The sequence below is a fragment of the Ursus americanus genome, chromosome 19 (genome assembly GCF_024610735.1).
Source record: "Ursus americanus isolate L20-20 chromosome 19, mUrsAme1.1.p, whole genome shotgun sequence".
NCBI classification, from domain to species: Eukaryota; Metazoa; Chordata; class Mammalia; order Carnivora; family Ursidae; genus Ursus; species Ursus americanus.
Window position 1 is genome coordinate 35,981,437 of NC_142145.1, and position 7,011 is coordinate 35,988,447.

The window sequence follows — 7,011 nt, forward strand, 5'->3', positions numbered from 1 at the left end:
GTCAAGCGGGAGTCAGTTGCTCCCTGGACTCGCGGTCTCGCGGGCCTGCGACCTCAGGGGTGGATGGATGATGCAGGCAGTCGTCCTAGGGGGTTATGGGTATGCGAGCGGAACACCCGCCCTGCAAATAGGAAGTGGCCTGTAAACTGGGTTTGGAACGACGGCTAATTAGGCATCTTAAACTTAGCGTGCCCCAACGTCAAACCTTTAATTTCTCCCCACACCTGTTCTTCTTATAGTCCCCTTTATCTTCGAAAGCGGCTGTTTTGTCCTTCTAGCTGCTCAGGCCAATAGCCTCCCTGCTTGCTGAACTTCACTCAGTTCTCGACGTAACAGCCAGATCACAGAGGTCAGACCATGGCACTTGGGCTTAAAATCCTCTTCCTTTTTGCGCCATTTAAATGTCAAAGGGGCACTGCGTCTGCACTTACTCTTAAACTATTTAGAAAAAACCCTACAGGGGCGCCTGGGTGGCACAGCGGTTAAGCGTCTGCCTTCGGCTCAGGGCGTGATCCCGGCGTTATGGGATCGAGCCCCACATCAGGCTCCTCCGCTATGAGCCTGCTTCTTCCTCTCCCACTCCCCCTGCTTGTGTTCCCTCTCTCGCTGGCTGTCTCTATCTCTGTCAAATGAATAAATAAAATCTTAAAAAAAAAAAAAAGAAAAAACCCTCCATATAGGTAGATAAATAGATAGATGGATACAGATCTATCTGGTTAAACAAAGCAGGTAGATAGAGAATCATAAAGAAATTGTAATAAAATGCCAATGTTTGGGGAATCTGGGTGAAGGGTGTATGGGAATTCTTTGTACTATTTTTGCAATTTTCTGTATGTTTGAAATTACGTCAAAGTCAAATTTAAAGAAAGCTTAATGGCCTAGTAAGGGTGAATTACTAAAGGAAAATCAGGGTAGGTGCTACTATTGAGAAAGCTTGGGGTGGGGGTGGGGGTGGGGTGGGGGGAATACTGAGAAAAGCAAGTATAAATTATAAATATCCACTACAGCCATAATTTAATGTGATGATGTAGAGCTGTGCTTATGACATGTAAAATGTTAATAACAATGGGGAAAATTTAGTTTACCATTATCACTATTGTCTTTGAAAAAAATAGTACATATATATGTATGTAGAATGGCACACACCAAAATTCTACGTTCACAAAATAAGCTTCTGGAGAAGGTGACTTTTATCTTCATTCTCTTACATATTACCATTTTTTTCTTTTTACGATAAGCTAGCAGCACATTCAATTTTTCTTAAAGATTTTATTCATTTGAGAGAGAGAGAGAGGGAAAGCACAGAGGGAAAGTAAGAGGGAGAAGCAGACTCCCTGCTGAGCAGAGAGCCTCACATGGGGCTCCATCCCAGGACCCTGAGATCACAACCTGAGCCGAAGGCAGATGCTTAACCAACTAGCCACCCACACACCCCTAGCAGCACATTTATAATCAGGAAAAAAAAAAAAAAAAACATGTTAAAAAGAAAGAAAATTCTCATTTAGGTCAGGGGTCAGCAAATTCTTTCTGTAAAGGGCCAGATAATAAATATTTCAGCTTTGCAGGCCCTACGGTTTCTGTTGCAACTCTGCAACTCTGCCGTTGTAGCAGAAAGCAGCCATAGATAACACACGAACAAATAGGGATGGCTGGGTTCCATTTCAATGTTTACAAAAACAGGCGGCCAGGCTGGCCTTCTTGTGGTACTTTGCTGATACCTAATTTAGATGGTTACTTTCTTCCCTAAGGCAAGAAATGTTTCCTTTCCTGTAGAACTTCGTATGGGCCCCCCTGGACCAACTGATGGCCTGAGAATTAATTCCACTGGCTCTGTTCAATTAGCTATATCATTGACTAAGCAGGCTAAATGAAATTCAATGAAAATATCTAACCCAAACCATGTTTATAAACAAATGACAAACGCTTTGTCTAGAGAAGTGTAGTGTTGTAAATATGCATTGTATGATACTGTAGATGGATTTAGTCTGTCAGAGAACTGGATCCCAAATGTCTGAAAAAAGATTCCTTTTAATATGCCCTGGAGGCTCAGCTGCAGCTCACTGACAGCTGGAGTGATCAAAGGTTTGAAGGGTACCCCAGGGAGATGTGGAGAGACGGATGTGCCAAAACCCTGGAGAAAGCTGGGCTCCTCCTCTTGTTGTTCCAGGAGTTAAATCTTCCTCTGTAAGGATCATACTCTACAGCTTCCATAAAATGATTTGGGTAATGTACCATCTTTTCCCATTACCTTGAAGAGATTGTGTAAGATTGGTTTATTTCTTCCTTTAACATCTGGACGTATTCCCCACCGTGATATCTGGCCTGGAATATTCCTTATAGGAAAAATTTTAAACTACAGATAACTTCCTTAATAGACCCCAAATTATTTAGATTTTATATTTCTTCTTGTGTTAATGTGGGATAAAATTTCAAAATGTTTGATAAAATTATTAATCGTATCCTTTACATTATATCTGTAATGATTGTAGATCTGCAGTAATGGCCACTTTTGCACTCCTTACACTGACAGATGGTACTTCTCTCCTTTTTTGTTCTTGATTAGTTTTGCTGGGGCATTATCAGTTTTATTCTTTTCAAAAGCTGAGCTGAAATGTTTGTTTCCTGTTTCATTAATTGATGCTCTACAATTTTTTTCCTTTCGTTCTTTTTCCTTTCATTTTTGTAAGGAAGCCGTTTATTTTCTGTTGACCATATTTCCATTTCCTGTTTAAGAGTCTGTGGCAGAACAGCTCACAAGCATTCAGTAGTCATTCCTATCCATTCAGGGGCCTGAGTTGTGGGAACTGCAGACCAGCCTTCAGGGGCGATCTGCTGTCTAGGTCCAGAGGACACACCTGCACACCTTTAGAGCAGTCTGGGACCTCAGGTTGAGTAGCGGTAAATTCAGGAGCGGGAGCAGTCCGTTCACCCTGAAATTCCTACTTTGTCACAGCCATTTCAGCAGTGGCCTGCTCTTCCCCTCCAATCTCTTCAGAATCTCTGTAGAAGCAGAGATCAGGCATGACCTCCTCTAGCCGTTCATGAGATATGGTGCCACGCATGGGCAGACCTCCTTGGGCCGGCATCCAGCACATCAGACCCAGTAAGTGAGCTCCCTTGCTGCACGGCATGGCGATGTCCACATACAGCAGATGAGTTGCTCTACCGTTGCTGTGGTAGGCAGGTCAACATGACATACCTCTGTGACAGGCTGGTAGTCAGCCCTGGGGTCAGTAACCACCAGAAGTCTTGGCTCCTGGAAGGCTGCCTGGATCTGGTTAGTGAGGGCTCCAGGAGAGCAGTGGACAGCAACAGGGGTGGCTCCAGTGACAGCAGCAAACTTCCGCACAACTCGCTGGCCAGTATTCCTGAGGGTCGTGATACTGACATCGGTTGGGTGTCAATGGCAACAATGGCATGAGCTACCAACAGAAGCTTCTCCTAGGTTCTCTCCAAATTTGTGATAAAGATGCCATCACTTTTCCTTTTGTAGGTGTACTGTTCCATTTAGAAGTCAAGTTGGTACCACCTAAGTGGGTACATGTTGTAAGGAATTTGAGAACACCCTCTTCCTTCATTTGCAGGACATCAACTATTCTGGAGATTGTGAAAATTTCCCTTTAAGCCACAACGGGAACACGGAACAGCACTGTATGAACCTCTCTACATTCTTTCTTTAGATTTACTTACTATTCTTTTTTAACTTCTTGCAGTGGATATTTAAATCAGTGAATTGTAGCCCTTTCTTTCCTAATATATGCACTGAATGCTATAAATTTCTCTTTAATCAGGGCTTTAGTTCTTTCCCATGATTTTCACTGTTACCCAGACAAAAATACCTTTCAAATTTCCACTATGCTTGCTTCTTTTACCTATAAGTGATTTACGTTGTCTTAATTTCTAAACATTTGGGAATTTTTTTTTTTTTTTTTTTTTTTTTTTTTTTTTTTTAGTGTGTGTGTTACTGATTTCTAGCTAATTTTATTGTTGTCTGAAAACATATGCTAAGTCTTGCTGTCCAGTGTGGTAGCCACTAACCAGATGTGGCTCTTTAAATTAATTAGAATTAAATAAAATGTTGTTCGTCAGTCACATTAGCTACATTTTAAGGGTTCAGCAGCCACATGTGGCTAGTGACCACTGTATTAGCTATGTGATTACTGTATTGAACAATACTGACAAGAACAGACTAAGTTTTGTTGGACAGCACTATGCTGAATTATTTCATTCTGATGAAATTTGTTGAGGCTTGCTTTACAAACCAGCACACGGTCAGCTTTGGTAAATGCTCTCTGTATACCCAGAAGGAGTTTTCTGCCAGTGTTGGTTGCACTGTTATCTATATGTCAATTAGGTCATTTTATTAACATATCCTGTATGTCCACATGTACTATATTCTTAAACATTTTTTCTGCTTATTTACTGAGAGCCGTGTGGAAGTCTTCCACTAGGATTGTAGATTTATCTTTCTCATTTTAGTTTTGTCAATTTCAGCTTTATACACTTCGAAGCAAAATTATTAGATGTATACACTTCAGAATATTGTATTTTCTTGGTAAGTTGACTCTTTTATTAATAGAAATGTCCCCTTTTATCTCTAGTAAGCCTTTGGCTTTAAGGTCTACTTCTTGTTTAATATTGGTACAGCTATTAACAGCTTTCTTTTGGTTAGTGTTTTAATGGAGTATCTTTTTCCATACTTTAATTTTAAATTCCCTGGATCCTTGCCATTAGTGTGTCTTGCTTGAGTAAGTACCATATAAGCCTTAAGAAATGCAAGAATTTTTGTCTTATATTTCATTTACATATAATTACTGATGTAATATAATTACTGATCTACCATGTTCCTATTTGTTATCTATTTATCTTGCCTATTCCATGTTCTTTTTCTCTTGCCTTCTTTTAATCAGTTTTTATTACTCTATTTTACTTTCTGTGGACTTGTTAGTTGTACTCCTCTTTTACTCTAGAGATTACAGCATGCAGCCTTACTTTATTAGAATCCGTTATAAATTAGTACTTTTACCACTTCCTCGATAATGTACTTGGGTCCTGATTTTAGGCATTATTATCTTTTCTTACAATTAGTATTCGTTAAATTTGCCTTCGGATTTGTACTTTCCATGGTTCTTCATTTCTTCCTAAACTTGTTTTTCGGTCTGGAATCATTTCCCTTTTGCCTGAAGAACTCCTTTTAGTATTTGCTTGAGTCAATGGGCAGTGAATTCTCTTGTTTTTATCTGGAAATGTATTTATATTGCCTTTAAAATTGATTTTATTAATTTTTTTATTTTTACTTATTTAATTTTATTTATTATTTAATTATTTAATTTTATTTATTTTTAAAGGATTTATTTATTTATTTTAGAGCAAGTGGGGGAGGGGCGGGGGGGGCAGAGGGCGAGAGAGAATCCTGAAGCAGACTCCCCACGTTAACGCAGAGCCCAACACGGGGCTCAAACCCAAGACCCTGAGATCACGACCTGAGCCAAAATCAAGAGTCGGATGTTTAACCAACTGAGCCACCTAGGTGCCCCTAAACTTTTTATTACTTTTATTATTATATTTTTTGAGTATAACTGACACACGATGTTACATTAATTTTAGATGTACAACATAGTGATTCAACATCTCTACATGTTCTACTACGCTCACCATAAGTGTAGCCACCACCTGTCACCATGTATATTGCCCTTTCTTTTGGAAGTTATACTTCTGAGATATTACATCATCTTCTGACATTCTGTTGAGAAGTTAAACCTCAGTCTTATTTGTTGCTTATTTGAATATGATGTTTTTCTCTATTTTTAAGATTTTTTCTTTTTCTTTGGTTTTGTTAGGTAATGTCAAGTGTATTTTTCTTTGTATTTATTCTGCTTGGTGTTTGTGGTACTCCTTTAATTTATGACCTGATATTCATGAGTGTTGGAAAATTCTTGACCACTCTTTCTTTAAAGAGACTTTCCCCATCATCTCTTATCTCGTTTTCAGACTCAAATTATTTGTATGTTAGAACTTCTTACGATATTAGATACGATTGCTACACTGTCCTCTGCATTTTCTATGCTTTTTTCCCCTCCATGCTTCAGTCTTGGTGTTTTCTTTTTTTTTTTTTTTTAAAGATTTTATTTATTTATGTGACAGAGAGAGACAGCCAGCGAGAGAGGGAACACAGCAGGGGAGTGGGAGAGGAAGAAGCAGACTCTCAGCGGAGGAGCCCGATGTGGGACTCAATCCCGGAACGCTGGGATCACGCCCTGAGCCGAAGGCAGACGCTTAACGACTGCGCCACCCAGGCGCCCCAGTCTTGGTGTTTTCTTATATCTTTCATTTCACCAAACCCCATTTCAATGTATCCAATCTGCTGGTAATCCTATCTATTGAGTTCTTAATTACAGTTGTTATTCTTTATCACTTGTAGAACTTCCATTTAAATACTTTTCATACAAAACAGAGGATCATAGGGGAAGGGAGGAAAAAATAAAACGAGACGAAATCAGAGAGGGAGACAAACCATGAGACTCTTAATCATAGGAAACAAACTGAGGGTTGCTGGAGGGGAGAGGGTGGGGGGTGGGTAACTAGGTGATGGGCATTAAGGAGGTCACGTGATGTAATGAGCGCTGGGTTATATAAGACTGACGAATCAGGGGCGCCTGGGTGGCTCAATTGTTAAGTGTCTGCCTTCGGCCCAGGGCGTGGTCCCAGGGTCCTGGGATTGAGCCCCCAGCCCCTGCTGGGAGCCTGCTTCTTCCTCTCCTGCTCCCCCTGCTTGTGTTCCCTCTCTCGCTGGCTGTGTCACTCTGTCAAAAAAATAAATAAAATCTTAAAAAAAAAAAAAAAAGACTGATGAATCAATGAACCCTACCTCTGAAACTAATAATACACTATATGTTAATTAACTGAATTTAAATTTAAAAACATTTTCATAGATTATAGTAAATTCTGATAACATTTATTCATACTAGTCATCTATTTTGTTAAGCATATTAATTATAGTCTGTTTAAAAA

General features: G+C 39.7%; 1 pseudogene; it reads right to left on the reverse strand.

The window, feature by feature from the left end:
• Positions 1-1,044: 1,044 nt before the first annotated feature.
• Positions 1,045-6,725, reverse strand: LOC148108491 (small ribosomal subunit protein uS2 pseudogene; annotated as a pseudogene).
• Positions 6,726-7,011: the final 286 nt, after the last annotated feature.